At 45.4% G+C, this 19,290-nt stretch overlaps 1 pseudogene; it reads left to right on the top strand.

The window, feature by feature from the left end:
- The window catches only part of LOC139372283 (partitioning defective 3 homolog B-like), a 201,501-nt pseudogene that overhangs the window by 116,356 nt on the left and 65,855 nt on the right, over positions 1–19,290 (top strand).

The raw sequence follows: 19,290 nt of genomic DNA, 5'->3' as shown, positions 1-19,290 counted from the left end.
GCAATGCACTGACCTCTGCTCCTCTCCCCCTGGCTGTGACAGGAGAGCCAGGAGGCGGCTAGCCACCAGATCCCAGACGGCCCCTCCGGACACCCGGCTCTAGCTGCAGCCCTGGAGTCCCACCACCACAGCAACGGTCCCAGCCCCCAGCCGTCCATGGTCCCAGCTTTGGAGGTGAGAGGACACAGTAGGGCCTGAACTAGGGAAGAGATGAGCACACTCATACTGGTGCTTGACTTACACACACAGAGATGAATATAGTATATACACAGACGCAAACATTCACACTTGCCATAAAAACAAACAGTGTACAGCGGCTTTATCACAACAGTTATATACCCTGAACAAAAATATAAACGCAACATGTAAAGTGTTGGTCCCATATTTCATGAGCTGAAATGTTCCATACCCACAAAAGACGTTTATAGTTTGTGCACAAATTTGTTTATATCCCTGTTAGTGAGCATTTCTCCTTTGCCAAGATAATCCATCCACCTAACAGGTGTGGCATATCAAGAATCTGATTAAACAGCTTGATCATTGCACAGGTGCACCTTGTGCTGGGGGACAATAAAATGCTGCTCTAAAATGTGCAGTTTTGTCACAAACACAATGCTACATATGGATCAAGTTTTGAAGGTGATTGCAATTGGCATGCTGACTGCAGGAATGTCCACTAGAGATATTGCCAGATAATTGAATGTTCATTTCTCTACCTTAAGCCACCCCCGTTGTTTTAGAGAATTTGGCAGTATGTCCAACCGGCCTCAACTGTAGACCACGTGTATGGCGTCATGTGGGTGACTGGTTGTGAACAAGGTGTCCCATGGTGGCGGTGGGGTATGGTATGGGCAGGCATAAACTAAGGACAACGAACACAATTGCATTGTATCAATGGCAATTTGAATGCACAGAGATGACGAGAGCCATTGTCATGCATGATTATGCATGTCTCAAGCATCTGTACACAATTCCTTATACAAACTGTAACTAGGTCAAATCTTTCAAATTGTTACATGTTGTGTTTATATTTTTGTACAGTGTGTGTTAACATATAAACTCAGCAAAAAAGAAACGTCCCTTTTCAGGACCCTGTCTTTGGGTGGGTTTGTGCCCATAGGCGACGTTATTGCCGGTGATGTCTGGTGAGGACCTGCCTTACAACAGGCCTACAAGCCCTCAGTCCAGCCTCTCTCAGCCTATTGCGGACAGACTGAGCACTGATGGAGGGATTGTGCGTTCCTGGTGTAACTCGGGCAGTTGTTGTTACCGTCCTGTACCTGTCCCGCAGGTGTGATGTTCGGATGTACTGATCCTGTGCAGGTGTTGTTACATGTGGTCTGCCACTGCGAGCATGATCAGCTGTGCGTCCTGTCTCCCTGTAGCGCGGTCTTTGGCATCTCACAGTACGGACATTGCAATTTTATTGCCCTGGCCACATCTGCAGTCCTCATGCCTCCTTGCAGCTTGCCTAAGGCACGTTTACGCAGATGAGCAGGGACCCTGGGCATCTTTCTTTTGGTGTTTTTCTTTTGGTGTTTAAAGGCCTCTTTAGTGTCCTAAGTTTTCATAACTTACCTTAATTGTCTACCGTCTGTAAGCTGTTAGTGTCTTAACGGCCGTTCCACAGGTGCATTTCCATTCATTGTTTATGGTTCATTGAACAAGCATGGGAAACAGTGTTTAAACCCTTTACAATGAAGATCTGATTTTTACTAAATATCTTTGAAAGAGAGGGTCCTGAAAAAGGGACGTTTCTTTTTATGCTGAGTTTCTATATATGTGTGTGTGTGTGTGTGTGTGTGTGTGTGTGTGTGTGTGTGTGTGTGTGTGTGTGTGTGTGTGTGTGTGTGTGTGTGTGTGTGTGTGTGTGTGTGTGTGTGTGTGTGTGTGTGTGTGTGTGTGTGTGCACTACCCTTTAAAAGTTTGGGGTCACCTAGACATTTCCCTGTTTTTGAAAGAAAAGCTCATTTTTGGTCCATCAAAATAACATCAATATGATCAGAAATACTGTGTAGAAACAGAACTAGTCCTCAACTGGCAGCTTCATTAAATAGTACCCGCAATATAAATATATATATATTGCGGGTACTAGTATATATATAGTATAGTGTATATATATATATATATACAGTGCCTTGCGAAAGTATTCGGCCCCCTTGAACTTTGCAACCTTTTGCCACATTTCAGGCTTCAAACATAAAGATATAAAACTGTATTTTTTTGTGAAGAATCAACAACAAGTGGGACACAATCATGAAGTGGAACGACATTTATTGGATATTTCAAACTTTTTTAACAAATCAAAATCTGAAAAATTGGGCGTGCAAAATTATTCAGCCCCCTTAAGTTAATACTTTGTAGCGCCACCTTTTGCTGCGATTACAGCTGTAAGTCGCTTGGGGTATGTCTCTATCAGTTTTGCACATCGAGAGACTGACATTTTTTCCCATTCCTCCTTGCAAAACAGCTCGAGCTCAGTGAGGTTGGATGGAAAGCATTTGTGAACAGCAGTTTTCAGTTCTTTCCACAGATTCTCGATTGGATTCAGGTCTGGACTTGGCCATTCTAACACCTGGATATGTTTATTTTTGAACCATTCCATTGTAGATTTTGCTTTATGTTTTGGATTATTGTCTTGTTGGAAGACAAATCTCCGTCCCAGTCTCAGGTCTTTTGCAGACTCCATCAGGTTTTCTTCCAGAATGGTCCTGTATTTGGCTCCATCCATCTTCCCATCAATTTTAACCATCTTCCCTGTCCCTGCTGAAGAAAAGCAGGCCCAAACCATGATGCTGCCACCACCATGTTTGACAGTGGGGATGGTGTGTTCAGCTGTGTTGCTTTTACGCCAAACATAACGTTTTGCATTGTTGCCAAAAAGTTCAATTTTGGTTTCATCTGACCAGAGCACCTTCTTCCACATGTTTGGTGTGTCTCCCAGGTGGCTTGTGGCAAACTTTAACTGACACTTTTTATGGATATCTTTAAGAAATGGCTTTCTTCTTGCCACTCTTCCATAAAGGCCAGATTTGTGCAATATACGACTGATTGTTGTCCTATGGACAGAGTCTCCCACCTCAGCTGTAGATCTCTGCAGTTCATCCAGAGTGATCATGGGCCTCTTGGCTGCATCTCTGATCAGTCTTCTCCTTGTATGAGCTGAAAGTTTAGAGGGACGGCCAGGTCTTGGTAGATTTGCAGTGGTCTGATACTCCTTCCATTTCAATATTATCGCTTGCACAGTGCTCCTTGGGATGTTTAAAGCTTGGGAAATCTTTTTTGTATCCAAATCCGGCTTTAAACTTCTTCACAACAGTATCTCGGACCTGCCTGGTGTGTTCCTTGTTCTTCATGATGCTCTCTGCGCTTTTAACGGACCTCTGAGACTATCACAGTGCAGGTGCATTTATACGGAGACTTGATTACACACAGGTGGATTGTATTTATCATCATTAGTCATTTAGGTCAACATTGGATCATTCAGAGATCCTCACTGAACTTCTGGAGAGAGTTTGCTGCACTGAAAGTAAAGGGGCTGAATAATTTTGCACGCCCAATTTTTCAGTTTTTGATTTGTTAAAAAAGTTTGAAATATCCAATAAATGTTGTTCCACTTCATGATTGTGTCCCACTTGTTGTTGATTCTTCACAAAAAAATACAGTTTTATATCTTTATGTTTGAAGCCTGAAATGTGGCAAAAGGTCGCAAAGTTCAAGGGGGCCGAATACTTTCGCAAGGCACTGTATATATAGTACCAGTATCAGTAAAACGTTTTGCCACAACTACACATTTTTTCTTTATTTTTACTATTTTCTATGTTGTAGAATAATAGTGAATACATCAGAACTATGAAATAACACATATGGAATCATGTTGTAAACAAAATAAATGTTAAACAAATCAAAATATATTTTAGATTCTTCAAAGTAGCCACCCTTTGCCTTGATGACAGCTTTGCACACTCTTGGCATTCTCTCAACCAGCTTCATGAGGTAGTCACCTGGAATGCATTTCAATTAACAGATTTAACTTGTTAATTTGTGGAATTTCTTCTTTCTTAATGCGTTTGAGCCAATCAGTTATGTTGTGACACGGTAGGGGTGGTATACAGAAGATAGCCCTATTTGGTGAAAGACCAAGTCCATATTATGGCAAGAACAGCTCAAATAAGCAAAGAGAAACAACAGTTCATTACTTTAAGACAGTCAATACGGAAAGTGTGTGTGTGTATTCTGTACATGTTTCATGAGACGTACAGAGTTGGCCTTGCTCAGCTAAATGAAGAATGGATCCATTATTCAAGGAGAATAAGTTGCATTAATTTCCATTGTGTATGTGCTTGCGTGCACACAGTTGAAAATCTATCCCTCAATACTGTTTGGCTCCGTCAGTTGATTGAGTGTGTTTAGGTCTACTGCATTACTCTCCTAGGCAGGCAGTCTTACAGACAACTAGCATTGACACAGCCTCCAACGGAATGGCTGTATACCAAATGGCACCCATCGGGCTCAGAAGTATTGCACTATATAGGAAATAGGGTGCCATTTGGGCCATATCCAATGCCTCCTGTCTCAGTGGCCCTTCATGAAAAGTGATGACTGGTTTAGCTCTAGCCAGAGGAAGATATATTTCTCCTCTTATAACAGGACTATCACTTTTGCCAAATGTGATCCTGCATTTACATGGCATAGACCTCATTCATGTGTCTGAGATTTCATGTATGCGTGACACAGTAGTAGTAGAGTAGAAGTTGCCAGTCAGCACTGATCTAGGTTCAGCTTAACCACCCTCAATCTTAACCGTAGTCTTTAGGGCGATAGACTCAAAGCTGGTCTTAGATAAAACACTCCATCCTACTCTTTTAAAGGCACTGGTCACTGGTGGAATTTCTGATTGATATGTGTCTGTCTGTGCTGTTTGTCCGTATCCTCTCCCCGTCCAGCTCCTCCCACTAATGGTGGCTACGCCCATCACGAGGAAGAGGAGGCGATAGAGGAGGATTTCCCCTCACCACTTTCGCCTGGCTCCGTGGAGGAGACGAACGCTAAACTCCAATGCACAACACAACCTCACCGGAGGCTCCGTTTGAATTCCAGACCAGGTCAAAAGTAGTGCACTAAATAGGGAATAGATTGCCATTTGGGACGCATTCCTTTAAAATTACACATTGGTCATATTCATTAGTGTACATCGTAGCAAAAATTTCTGCACGAAAACAAACGTGCTTCCATTTGGTTCCTAGTAAATACGACCACGATTGGATAGGTGGACGCATGGGTTCCACCACGTACTGTAGCTTTCACCTGTCCAGTCCTTTCGAATAAGTGATGTATGATTCAGCTCAGATCATGACACAACTACGTTATACACTGAGTATACAAAACATTAAAAACACCTGCTCTCCATGACAGACTGACCAGGTGAATCCAGGTGAAAGCTATTATCCCTTACTGATGGCACTTGTTAATTCCACTTTGCTCAGTGTAGATGAAGGGTATGGTTGTAGGTGCCAGGTGTACCAGTTTGTGTCAAGAACTGCAGCGCTGCTGGGTTTTTCATGCTCAACAGTTTCCCGTGTGTATCAAGAATGGATCCACCACCCAAAGGACATCCAGCCAACTTGACACAACTGTGGAAAGCATTGGAGTCAACGTGGGCCAGCATATATATATATTGAAAACTCTCTCAACCTAACTCAACTTAGATAAATTGCAATGAACATCTTTAGTCGCAAAACTTACTGTTATTTTCCAGTCCATTTAAATGTTGAGCTCGAGGTGATTTAATCCTCTGACCGCTAGAGTGTCCCAAGTTAGGTGGTGTCCCATGTTGGGGGAAAATTAGCTAATACATGTGTAAGATATGAATATATGTGTTTAGGTGGCCCACTGCCACCACTACAAAAAATATTTTGTAAATGTTGTTGTATAATCATTTTTTGCCAAGACATTCTTTTAAATGGACTGTCATTGGCTCAATGACTGGAAGTCTATGGAAACAGCTACAATGTTATTGCTCTAATGCTAGTAGCAATGCACCCCCCCGCCCCCCACTACCCTTGCCACCACTGCTGGAAAATAAGTTAGGTTAAACATTAAAATAGGACATAACAAAAGTACAGGCTACAATGTTAGTAGTGTTGATTATAATCTGTGGTGGTTTTTCTCAGTGAGCGGATCAAGACTCCCTATTCTCCTGAGGGTCCCCTTCACACAGAGAGCACAGCAACCCAGGCAGACGGACTACCCTCAGACAAGGAACTCTAAGAGCACGGACCTGGGTGAGCACACAGTGTTGCACACATGCACTCACATTCCGATATGGAGGGATTTCAGTGCCAACTGAAATTGCATTTGAATTCCATAGTTTTTAATTGGTGTTGAGATGTTGAATTTGAATTTATAATTTTTTAATTGGTAATGCACAAATTGAATAATTTCATTCATAAATTCAGTATTGTATTTCATGATTTGAAACTGACTTGAATTAATATTGCATTTAGTTTAAAAATCACTTAAAAATAAAAAATGTATATATTGCATTTCAGTTTGCTGATGTCAATGTTGTGAACGGTGGGGTTATGGCATTGGCAAGCATAAGCTACGGACAATGAGCACAATTGTATTTGATCAATGGCAATTTGAATGCACAAAAATAACGTGCCGAGATCCTGAGGCCTATTTTTTTATTTTAAGGTTTCTGTGACCAACAGATGCATATCTGTATTCCCAGTCATGAAATCCATAGATTAGGGCCTATTGAATTTATTTCAATTGACTGATTTCCTCATATGAGTGTCTGTCACTCAGTAAAATCAATGAAACTATTACATGTTGTGTAAATATTTTTTGTTCTATATATATGTGTGTGTGTGTGTGTATAACCCTGGAATGAGTAGGTGTGCAAACATTTCACTGGTATATATATATAAAACCTTTTTTTTTTAACAAATCAAAGTATATTTGAGATTCTTCAAAGTATCCACCCTTTGCCTTGATGACAGCTTTGCCCAGTCTTGGCATTCTCTCAACCTGCTTCACCTGGAACGCTTTTCCAACAGTCTTGAAGGAGTTCCCACATATGCTGAGCACTTGTTGGCCCTTGTTGCCGAGCACTTGCTGACCCTTCCACTGTCCACCATGCATACAACATCTGTAAGGTCCCTAGTTAAGTATTGCATTTCAAGCACAGATTCAACATTATCACATGGGCCCATTGTAATGTTATGTTAACGCACACATATGACCATGAAAGCTTTGCCAATTTTTTGAACATGATATATTTTTGGGGGTATTTTACCCTCTTTTTCACCCAATTTCAATTATGATCTTGTCTCATCGCTCCCCAACGGACTTGGTAGAGGCGAAGGTCGAGTAATTCGTTCCCCAAAACATGACCCGCCAAATCCGTGCTCCTTAACACCCGCTTAACCCGGAAGCCAGCTGCACCTATGTGTCAGAGTTAACACACCGAAGTCAGCCTGCAGGCGCCTGGCATGCCACAAGGAGTCGCTAGAGCGCAATGAGCCAAGTAAAGCCCCCACCCCGGCCAAACCCTCCCCTAACCCGGACGACGCTGGGCCAATTGTGCGCTGCCCTATGGGACTCTGTGACACAGCCTGGGATCAAACCCGGGTCTGTAGTGACCCCTCAAGCACTGGGATGCAGTGCCTTAGACCGCTGTGCCACTTGGGAGGCCTGACCTTTTCAAGACAACAATTCCTGAACTAGACTCGTGTGTCTAGTCAGTCTGACACTGCTCTGTGTGCGCACGTCTCCGCATGACACTGCCAGTCTGTGCCAAGCATGGATCATTCAGTCGTACCCAACTTTCTCCCTGAAAGCTGAGAGCACAGCAGTTTATTTCCTCATAGTGACCCTGTTAGCCTCTCTTTACTTCTTGCTCCCGCCTTCTTTTATTTTTTTTGCTCTCTTCTCTCATTCTTCCCCCATCTCTCTCTTTTCTGTAAAGTTTTTTTTTCTTCCTGTCGCTGGTTTCCAATCCCAGTTCATTATTGTTGTGGATTGGGTTCCCCCTCCTAAACTAGTTGCACGCCGCTACTGCACATTTATTGGCTTTTATTAGGAAGAGACCCCCGCATCCTGCTCACTGCTTCTCTTGTCTTTCTCTTTTTCGTAATCTCTCTCCTTCTTTCTTGTTCTTTCACTCCCTTTCCGTCCATCTTTCTCCTTCTTTTCGCGCTCTCTGTGGATCTCTCTCTCTCTCTGTGGATCTCTCTCTCTCTGTGTGGATCTCTCTCTCTCTCTCGCTCTCTCTCTCTGTGTGGATCTCTCTCTCTCTCTCTCTCTCTCTCTCTCTCTCTCTCTCTCTCTCTGTGTGTGGATCTCTCTCTCTCTCTCTCTCTCTCTCTCTGTGTGTGTGGATCTCTCTATCTGTGTGGATCTCTCTCTCTATCTGTGTGGATCTCTCTCTCTATCTGTGTGGATATCTCTCTCTCTGTGTGTGGATCTCTCTCTCTCTGTGTGTGGATCTCTCTCTCTCTGTGTGTGGATCTCTCTCTCTCTGTGTGTGGATCTCTCTCTCTCTCTCTGTGGATCTCTCTCTCTCTCTCTCTCTCTCTCTGTGGATCTCTCTCTCTCTCTCTCTCTCTCTCTGTGGATCTCTCTCTGTGGATCTCTCTCTCTCTCTCTCTGTGGATCTCTCTCTCTCTCTCTGTGTGGATCTCGCTCTCTCTCTGGATTTCTCTCTCTCACACATTCTCTCACTCTCTCCCTCATGAAAATGACAGATTGAGATGAGGTTGTTATCTGAGGATGGGGGAGGTTGTTATGGGGGGGTGTCATCTGAGGATGGGGGGGGGATTGTTACCAGAGGCATGGGGACTGTATGACTCTGTGACCTTGTGCTGTGTGTCACATTTGTAAGGATCACCCCCTTTACAAGGGGGTAGTTTCCCATTTCCAGACGGGGGTTAAGCCGGTTGAGTCAAGTCTGAGGGTTTATTTTTCGCACCAAGCAAAAAGTAATAAGCAATCTAAGCTCTGGTGCTTAGCAAATGTTTTCTTATGGGGACTGTAGGGTGCACAAGCAAAACATGGGCTGCATCTCAAATGGCACCCTGTTCAGGAACTTTTGGCCAGAGTGTGTACTTATACATCAAGCTGCCTCATGCTACAAGGCTATTTATTTGACTTACTATAATAGGGAAGAGGGTGCCATTTAGGATGCACACATGGCTTCTTCAGCATTCCAGAGGTATCAGACGTTGGTTAAATAGTCTTAGCCAAAACTGTGATCCTAAACACTCGCTCTCAAGTCTGTCTTAATGGTTGCACCTGGGCCCGTATTCATAAAGCCTTTCAGAGTAGTAGTGCTGATCTAGGATCAGTTTTGCTTGTGAAATCATAAGGAACATAAGGTGGGGACTAAATCGGCACTTCTACTCTGAGACACGTTTTGAATTCAGACCCAGGAGTTTTTCCCTTGACCACATGACCTGATCTGACATTAGTTGAGTCATGTACATGAAGGCACACGCGTGGAGAAGAAACCGTGGAATTCACTGAGCAGTAGCCATAGTGAGCTCACCAACACCAGCGACAAATTCCTATCCCAGCAGCAGAACATTTATCTGTGGGTGGGTGAGAGATTGTTGATGCTGCTCTCCGAACAGGGGGGTGGGGGGGTCTCTGTAACAATAAAAACAGATTCATATGCACACTATTTTTTAGCTTCGAGCGACCTTTTTGTGGCTACTGTATTTGAAGGAAAACGTAACGCGTGAAGCCAGCAAATATAACAGCCAGTCTCATCCATTGTCCCCTCTGTCGCAGCTGCATTTCCTCTCCCTCTCTTTTTTTCCCTTTTTTTTTTTTTCTTCCGCTCTCTCGTTTCTCTGCCGGGAGAAAATTGACCTCATAAAATATGAAAAGGGATTATTTCAGAGAAATTGCAACGTAATGAAAACCTATTATTGTGTCCCGTGGTGCAGTGCCCCTCTGGCAGCTGATGCCGCTCCCTGCCTGCCTCCTCAATCCTGTTGGTGTGGATTAGAGAGAGGGAAAGAGTGATGAGAGAGGGGGGGGGGGGGGATGAGGGAGAGAGTACCCAGTTCTTGCCCTCCCCACCCTATCGCTCTTTCCCTCTCACTCTTCTCTCCATGTCTTGCTCCCTCTCTCTTTTTCTCCATCTCTGCTCAGAGAAAGCAAAGGCAACAGTTTATGGTGTTCCAATATTCACTGTGTGTGTTTTCTGTGTTTCAGTGGCTGATGAGAGCAGAGACCAGATGAAGAAACACGCTCTTCCCCCTATCCATATCCCCAACACATACACACCACACACACACACTCTTCTCACACACCACACACACACTCTTCAGACACACAAACACACACCTTCTCAAACAAAGAAAGCGACTGAACATTGAAAAAAGGTATGAAAAATAATCAGGATTTTCAGTGTGCTGTCATACTTACCGCAAAACAAGTTATGACCTGTTCAGGACCCTTCCGTAGTAGGGTGAAGTTGTCCCTAGACACTGGTCATGGGTCAGTTTTGCATTTCCCCACTAATGGTTAATGTAAGGATTGAGGGAAGGGGAAGCTGATCCTAGATCTGTACATTTGGGGAAACTTCACCCTGGAGCGAACACACTTCAGCGGGGAGATGCTTTGTGTCAGTGCACCTGTTTTATGTGTTCTCCTTACTCCGCTGGAAGCAGCAGGAAGTGATTTGTTAAGCTGCCTCTTTGCTCCGACAGCCCTAGATTGCATTAGACCGGGATGTTCTTAATTTGTCTCCTTTCACTTAAGTGAGAAAGAGGGTGCAGGGATTGAGTGATAGGCTTGAACGCACGCCCCCTGCAGACACGCGCCCACACACACACCTTAAATCTCCCGCAGCAAAAACCTGTTGCCGCATAACAACAACTCTACAAGTCCCCCCCCCACATGATTTCTCTCAAAGCCCATTTTCTGATCGGTAGTCATAATAACCCTTATGGGCTATGATAGATAAAGAGATTCATTTTCTACATCAGCCTCTAACTGATGTGGAAGCTAATGTGTATTGACAGGCTACACTGAGGCCAGTTTGCTGACAGGGCTGTTTTGGACTTGGCCCCCGTGCATGATTCTTTAAATGGCCCCATGCTTCTTTATAGGCCTTGACATATTTCATTAGTAGGATGGTCTTTAAGAGGGGCTCCGCCTCCGGCTTTAATCTGGCTAAAACCTCTGTTCGGGCTGAGGGGGGGGGGGGAGAGATGTAGTATGATGCAGAGTTACTCTTTCCTTCTATTTCTCTCTCTCGCTCTCCTTCTATTTTCCTGTCTCTCTCTCCCAACTCGCTCGCTCTCTTTTCCTACAATTTCTTTCTCTCTCTCCTATTTCGGTCATGCTTTGTCTATCGCTCGCCCTCTCATTTGCTTTTGACTTCTTCCTCTCTTGCTCTCCCTCTCTCCTTACCTTCTCTATTCCTCGCTTTCTCCGTGCTCTCACTCCCTTTCTATCTTCCTCACCATTTTATGTTTGTTTTAAGCGTCTTTCTTGTTACTCTTCTTAGTCTTCTTTCTCTACTATCTCTCGCTCGCTCTCTCGCCCCTCTCTCTCTCTCTCTCTCTCTCTCTCTCTCTCTCTCTCTCCCTCTCCGGAGCGGTCAGTCTTGTCTCTCTCACGCTTAGTCTGTCCCCTCCTATCCCCATTTCATCTTCTCTTATTCTCCATATCCCAATTATCCTCCTTCCTCTCTGTTCCTCTGTGCTTTCCTAGTGTTATGTGATTATAGGTAACAGGCTCCATCCTTAGAGCTTCCCCTTCCAAATAATCCTCCCTTTCCCTTCTCTCCTAGTGCCCCTATATCTCCTTCGCTCTCTACCTTCTCATAGCTACAGCCTGTATAAGCCCAGTCTTTAAAGCCTCCTGATTTAGGTTCTCTCTCTCTCTCTCTCTCTCTCTCTCTGTGCGTGTGTGTGTGCGCAAAGAAACACTAACGCATAGACACAAGAAACGTGTGGATTACACATGTGCGTGCGTGTGTGTTTCTTTGCATGTATGTGACATAGAAAGAGGGCTAGCTCCAGTAATCCTCAGGTCCTCTGAATAGACTAGTGTGTATCAACAGCCGGAGGAGAACATGCTCGTGTAGGAGAGGGGGATAGATGGATGTTTGGAGGGGGACTCTCTCACTCCATCTCTCCGGTGTGGTCTCTGTCACCATCTCTCCATCCTCCTCTTTGTCTGTCCCCCAGCTCTTAACATCTCCCTCTGGCAGCTCTACTCACACACAAGTCTGGGAACGCTTCCAACACGCGTGCGCACACACACACACACACACACACACTCCACTTAGTAGCCCTGCGCGCACACAGGTCTTCTAACAAATGTTGTGGTGTGTGTGTGTGTGTGCATGTTTTGCTCTGCTGATGCCTGGGTTTGTTTCTGTTGGAGATGGGGGATATCCACCTACGCTGGAGCCCTGTTAGATGCGGCAAACACTGGCTAGCTTCTGGCCCGCTGTGCAACTGGCTGTGTCCATTATTCTGTCTTGTCCCCTTCTGCAATTAGACTTTGAAAACATGTAGCCTTCCCTTTTCCCCTGCCAACATGGAACCCTGCTTTGTTGTAGTTCGTATCGCTCTCTCTCTACCCAGCCCCCTTCTCCCCCATCTCACTGTTGTTGATTCAAGTTGAAAGTCACCATGTTGGGCTGATTTGAATTGATGGATCACTCTGTAGCGGGAAGGGCCATCTGTCTCTGTGTGTGTGTGTGTGTGTGTGTGTGTGTGTGTGTGTGTGTGTGTGTGTGTGTGTGTGTGTGTGTGTGTGTGTGTGTGTGTGTGTGTGTGTGTGTGTGTGTGTGTGTGTGTGTGTGTGTGTGTGCGTGTGTGCGTGCGTGCGTGCGTGTGTGCGTGTGTGCGTGTGTGCGTGCGTGTGTGCGTGTGTGCGCGTGTGCGCGTGTGCGCGTGTGTGTGTGTGCGTGCGTGTGTGTGTGCGTGTGTGTGCGTGTGTGCTCTGCCCACACTACATGCTTTGTGTTCTACCGCAGCATTGTAGTGTATTTCATTAAACCTAGCTTTAACAAGTGGCACATGTCCCATCTCTAGTCCCTGCTTCCCCTCCCCCCACATCCCTCCACGCGACTAATCCACTAAAGGTGAGTCTGTAATGATGAAATGGCCTTTTAAGTCCCCAACCATTATTAGAGCCATACGTCCAACGGAGCAAATATGCAGCCTGAGGCTCCATCTATACATCTAAACAGGATTACTGGCTATTGCCTGCATCTGTGTCCCGTCTGGGGACGCAACGTTAGTGATTTATCAGAGTGCACTCAGGGAGAGTAGATCAACTATGATTGGTTGCAACGTTAATTGGAACTAAACTGTGATTGGTCGGGACGTTAATTGGACTGTACTTTGATTTGAACTTTTGGGTTAAGTGAATTATTTCACACAAGACAGGGTAGTGGCCACTTTCATGCGCATTGCTTACTGTACCACTCTAAAACCTGTTTGTTTTGTTGTGTCTGCCTCTCCTATACTTTACCTTGCCCAATGAACACTAAATTATTCGGTTTTCATCTGGTAGAGCTCAAATGTCAACACCCAAAGGTTGGGGTATTAAAATAGGTTTGAAGGTTTCCACCCACCCACATTGAAACCGTTATATACCTTTTCCATTTATTGGAAAGGGTTCAAATATAGGTTGTTTCACTAGTTCCCATCACAGTGAACGTGGTTTTATTGGCTAGCCGAGAGATTGAATCCAGGGTTCTCCGAGTTGGAAAGATAGACATTATCGGTTTATCCTCCGTGATGATGAGAAGAAGAGGGAGGCACACACACACACACACACACACACACACACACACACACACACCCCGACACGGACAGAGGTGTCTCCATGACAACTGACCTTTTTAAATCATCCACTGCAGGGAGAGGCTGCTTAAAAAGTGGCATTTCCATCACCGGTGGCGACCTTGCTCAGTTGAGCTGCAGAAATGCTCACTCTAGTCAAAGAGTGAAATGCTTACAAATGCATCAATATCTCAAGTGCCACCTACTGTCGATGTTCCCTTGAGCAAGTAACTTAACCCCCTAAATTGCTCATTCGGCGATGCACTGTGGCTGCCCTCTGCTCCAGCCTCTCCAATCTAATGTGTGTTTGTGTACTATATGTATATCGGGGGTTGAATAAAAGCAGAATTTTCATCTTGCGTAGACTAATAAAGTATATCTTATATTCTCTCTATACCACACCATACCGTACCATTGGGGTCCGCCATATGCACGTTCCCTCGGCCCTCTGCGCGTTCCCTCGGCCCTCTGCACGTTCCCTCGGCCCTCTGCGCGTTCCCCTTGCCCTATGCGCGTTCCCCTTGCCCTATGTGCGTTCCCTCGGCCCTATGCGCGTTCCCTCGGCCCTATGCGCGTTCCCTCGGCCCTATGCGCGTTCCCTCGGCACTATGCGCGTTCCCTCGGCCCTATGCGCGTTCCCTCGGCCCTATGCGCGTTCCCTCGGCCCTATGCGCGTTCCCTCGGCCCTATGCGCGTTCCCTCGGCCCTATGCGCGTTCCCTCGGCCCTATGCGCGTTCCCTCGGCCCTATGCACACTGCGGTAGTATCTTAGCGCTGGGTGTGTTTCTGCTGTAAGACTGGGTTTGAAACCCAGTGGCATCCAATGTGACTGCAGTATTCGAGTCAAGAGGCGTGTGCGTCTATGCTTCTCTGCATCGTACTTGTGGTCCTAATGTGTTTTGATTTGTAATACGCAGGTGTGTGTTTCTGGAGGTAGTTGCGTAACATTATTCATATTGCTCAAAGTTGTATTCAGATGGGCAGTATTGGTTTGTGTGAATGCCCCTACGGAACTCCTGTCAGAGGATTGCACCGATGCTTGTTGACCTGACATGATGAGTGAGTGAACCCACATTGAGCATCTGGTCCACAGCAGGCAGTGATAGGAGTCAAATGCTTGTTTCACCCTTGAAATTCTGCAGGCGGATGATCACCCTCCTGTAGCGCTCATTATTCAGTTACATCTACCTTCACCCATTTGACATACCTACACTGGATATGGACGAAGAGAAGACACACACACACACACACACACACACTCTCTCAAACATGCAGACACACACACACGTGCCCACGGGCGAGCACAAACACACACACAAACATGTATGCGTGCAATGCAATGCACACACACACACATACAGGTGGTGTTATGCTTGCAAATGCACACAAGCGTGTACTGCACACACACACACACACACACACACACACACACACACACACTCTGAGCACAGCGTTCACTGCAGAACCCAGCAGCAAGCGGCTTAATTCTATCAAGCTGCTAGCCGGACAGCCACAATTACATTTGTGACACAAATCCTGCTTCTCAAATTGAGTGTTTTATTCCTAAACGTACCCGCTCTCTATTTATAAACCCTTATTTCACACAAATCCAACTTCTTCCTCAAAGTCAATTTAGGACTTAAAAGCCACTGCCGCTGCAGCTCTGGCTCACTTTCCCTCCTTTCCCCTCGACTCTATCGCCCACTCTCCAAAGATCAATTTCAATGAGGAATATTCTCATGCTTTGAAGACTGAGTCGACAAAAGAGAGTCTAAAACGAGAACATTTTGAGCGTTTACCATCTCCGAGAGCGTTTTGAAGCGTAAACGTCTGGCAAATCCCTGGTGGGAGTTAGAAATAGTCACTTTCAGTCGGTTTTCAACTATTTTCCATACCTTTTAGCAAAATAGCGTTAGGGCCAAATGAAGGATAAGGGAACGATTTGGGACTGGCTGTGTGTTTCTCGCCACATCCCCTTTGCTTGTCTGTCTCTGCGGCCTACTCATGCATGCCCTGGTCTGGCGATGGACCTCTGTAACTAACCTACAGCACTAGCCATTGGACTGACCTTTCTCCTGGAGTGCTATACCCTCCTGCGTGCTTTTGCTCCAACCCTAATTTAGAACACCTACTGCTCTAGCTGCTCACCGGGACCTTTTGTTGTGTGTTCCAGCAGGGTTGAAGCAAACGCCTGTACACCCAGGAGCTCCCCTTGAAGAGGGTTGGCCATGTGTATGACATGTGCAGTAGACCTTTTCCTGCCTGGCCCTTTTCTTCTTTGTCTCTTCTTTCTTTGTCCGCTCCCTTCTCCTCTGTGTCCTCCCGCTTTTGTTTCTTCTCCTTTATCCTCCTCGCACTCCTCCTCCATTACCTCCACCTCGTCTCTCTCTCTTTCTCCCTCTTCATTAACTGCGATCTTCCTCTTTTTCGTCTGTCCAATCGTCTTCGTGGTCCTCCTCCCATGTCCTCTTTTTTTCTGTCTCACTTCCTCCTAACTGTGGCCCGTGCCTGTCTACTCACGGCAGTCCTTTGGCTCTCCTCCATTGCCCTTCATCCTCTTCCTTTGCTTCTACATGAATGCATCCTTTCCCCTCTCTCGCCTCCCATCTCTTACACCTGTCCCTATCCATCCTTTTTACTCAAACTCCCCATTTTAAATTGTCCATCCATTTCTTCCCAACCGCTCATCTCTCTCTCTCTCTCTCTCTCTCTCTTTCCACTTCCAGTCCTCCTCATCCATCCTTCTATCCATGCTGACTGGGGTCTCCTTCCCCTCCCTCCCCGTCTCTCCCATTGTCAGCGGCCTCATCCAGGGGGAGTGACCTGGGTCCCACCTTGGGCCTCTGGAAGTTCTGCTCCTTGGAAAGCCTCTAGTTGGCCATGTCGGAGGCCCGGCAGCTGAGCCAGGTGCCCTTCCACCGTCCCAGGCCTCACATTGTGTGCCAGAGCTTCCGTGCCGCCATCGCCAAGTCCTACGACGGGCCCTCGGAGCCGGAGGACGGTAAGGGAAATCACCATAAACTTTAATGCAACACTGAACATGACTATGTTCCCTTGGACGTATGTACCCTGGGTCCTATGTTCCCTCAGTTCCCACAGCCCAGTGTTCCCACAGCCCAGTGTTCCCACAGCCCTATCTTCTAAACCAGGGGTCGAAGGGGCAGGGAGGACAAATACGTATTTTAATTTTGAGTATTTTGTAATTTGTTGAAAATGGACACTTTGTCCGAAATTGACACTTGCAATGCACACTGGGTATCATTCTAATTATCCTCTTCCCCAAACAAGGCCAAATCTCATTACAATACAAATAAGCATTTGTGCCAATTTTGATTTGAAATTGGTCAGTGGGTGCCGAGGGGACAAACGTGGAGACGAGGGAACGTAGGGTGGACCCCATAGTGATCTTAGTTATCCCACTGTATTTTTATTCCTTGTCCACATACTTATTGGAAGTCACCTGGGGCGAATACGAACTTCCACTTAACAGTAGGTCGATTTTTTTTTCTGTGCATTGAAATCAATGGGTAAGAAGCTGCACTGTACTGTAGGCGATTTGTAGGTGATTTCTAAGTTTTACAACAACGTTAGTCTTTTGACTGTACAAAACATCAGGAACATCTGTTCTTTCCATGACATAGACTGACCATCCAGGCTGTATCAATAAGAATTTGTTCTTAACTGACTTGCCTAGTTCAACAAATGTAAAAAAAACAAGTGAATCCAGGTAAAAGCTATAATCCCTTACTGATGTCACATGTTAAATCCACTTCAATCAGTGTAGATGAAGGAGAGGAGACAGGTTAGAGAAGGATTTTTAAGCTTTTATTGTTATTTATTTTTTACTTGACCTTTATTCAACCAGGCAAGTCAGTTAAGAACAAATTCATATTTACAATGACGGCCTAGGAACAGTGGGTTAACTGCCTTGTTCAGGGGCAGAACGACAGATTTTTTTAACCTTGTCAGCTCGGGGATTCGATCTTCCAACCTTTCGGTTACTAGTCCAACGCTCTAACCTCTAGGCTACCTGCCACACACACACCCTTTGAGACACGGATTGTGTATGTGTGCCACTCAGAGGGTGAATGGGCAAGACAAAAGATTTAAGTGCCTTTGAACTGGGCGCGAGATGCACTGGTTTGAGTGTGTCAAGAACTGCGACGCTGCTGGGTTTTTCATGCTCAACAGTTTCCCGTGTGTATCAAGAATGGTCCACCAGCCAAAGGACATCCAGCCAACTTGATACAACGATGGGAAACATGGGCCAGTATCCCTGTGGAACGCTTCTGACAAATTGTAGAGTCCATGCCCTGACGAATTAAGGCTGTTCTGAGGACAGAAGGATTTGCATCTCAATATTAAGGTGTTCCTAATGTTTTGTGCACTTAGTGTATGATTGCCTTTGGACCGATTATTCAGAATTTTTTTTTTTATTTTTTTATTTTACCTTTATTTAACCAGGCAAGTCAGTTAAGAACAAATTCTTATTTTCAATGACGGCCTATGGGTTAACTGCCTGTTCACAGAACGACAGATTTGTACCTTGTCAGCTCGGGGGTTTGACGGATATTCTAATAGGCTACCCTGTCGCCCCAAATATCCACACATGAGCTGTATAAACTTTGATTTATCACGGATATTAATAATGAGTAATTTAGCCATTGCGTAACTCGCTGACGTTCAGCAAACGGGGGGGTCGCAAAAGGACACACTGTTTAGCGGCTCAATGAATATGTAGTCAGCGTTTCTGGCCAAGGAACTTATTTAATCCCACAGCTGCACATTTTTGATGTAACATCTTTCATGTGAAGCCAAAGATCTGTCTGTGTGTGTGATGTGTGTGTGATGTGTGTGTGTGTGTGTGACCATCTGAGCATCCACACTGAACTGTAAAGCACTAGAATTGCCTCTGACTTTCCCTCTGGCCTCAAGGGAGTGGTTGCCTCAGGCTTAGAGGGGGGAACCAGTGATTCTGAATACAAGATTGGAGTCAGCACCCCCCTCTCCCACTTTCCCAAAAAGACATGTCGGTGAACCCGGCTGCAAAGTGTTGAGTCACTGCAGGGGGGATGGGGGAGGTATATGAGTTTGTGTTTGTCCGTCTACTTTATTGGGTGTACGGCATCTGTGTTGACCTTAAGGCTGTCCCTGGCAACAACAAAAAAAATCTTGGTCGACTGTGAGTCGTCCTGTTCACATTGTTTTGTCGAAATGTTTCAACTTATTTTTCCACATATAGACACGCCCAATGTGTTTGAATAAAATCAACTACATGTGCACTGAGCTTGTCTGATGCTTTAAGCACACTGTTTGATGAAATAGTTAAGACACACAAATGACTCAAGAAAGAGCTCGATGGCCACACTGTTAAAACAATGACATGGTGTGACTGGCGCACGTTGTCTCGCTCTCCTCCCTCCTGCAGCGTGAAGGCACCACAGCACAGCAAGTGTTTAACACACGG

Source organism: Oncorhynchus clarkii, chromosome 18 (assembly GCF_045791955.1).
Source record: "Oncorhynchus clarkii lewisi isolate Uvic-CL-2024 chromosome 18, UVic_Ocla_1.0, whole genome shotgun sequence".
NCBI classification, from domain to species: Eukaryota; Metazoa; Chordata; class Actinopteri; order Salmoniformes; family Salmonidae; genus Oncorhynchus; species Oncorhynchus clarkii.
The sequence above is the reverse complement of the archived record's forward strand: the minus strand, read 5'-3'. Positions and strand labels throughout refer to the sequence as shown.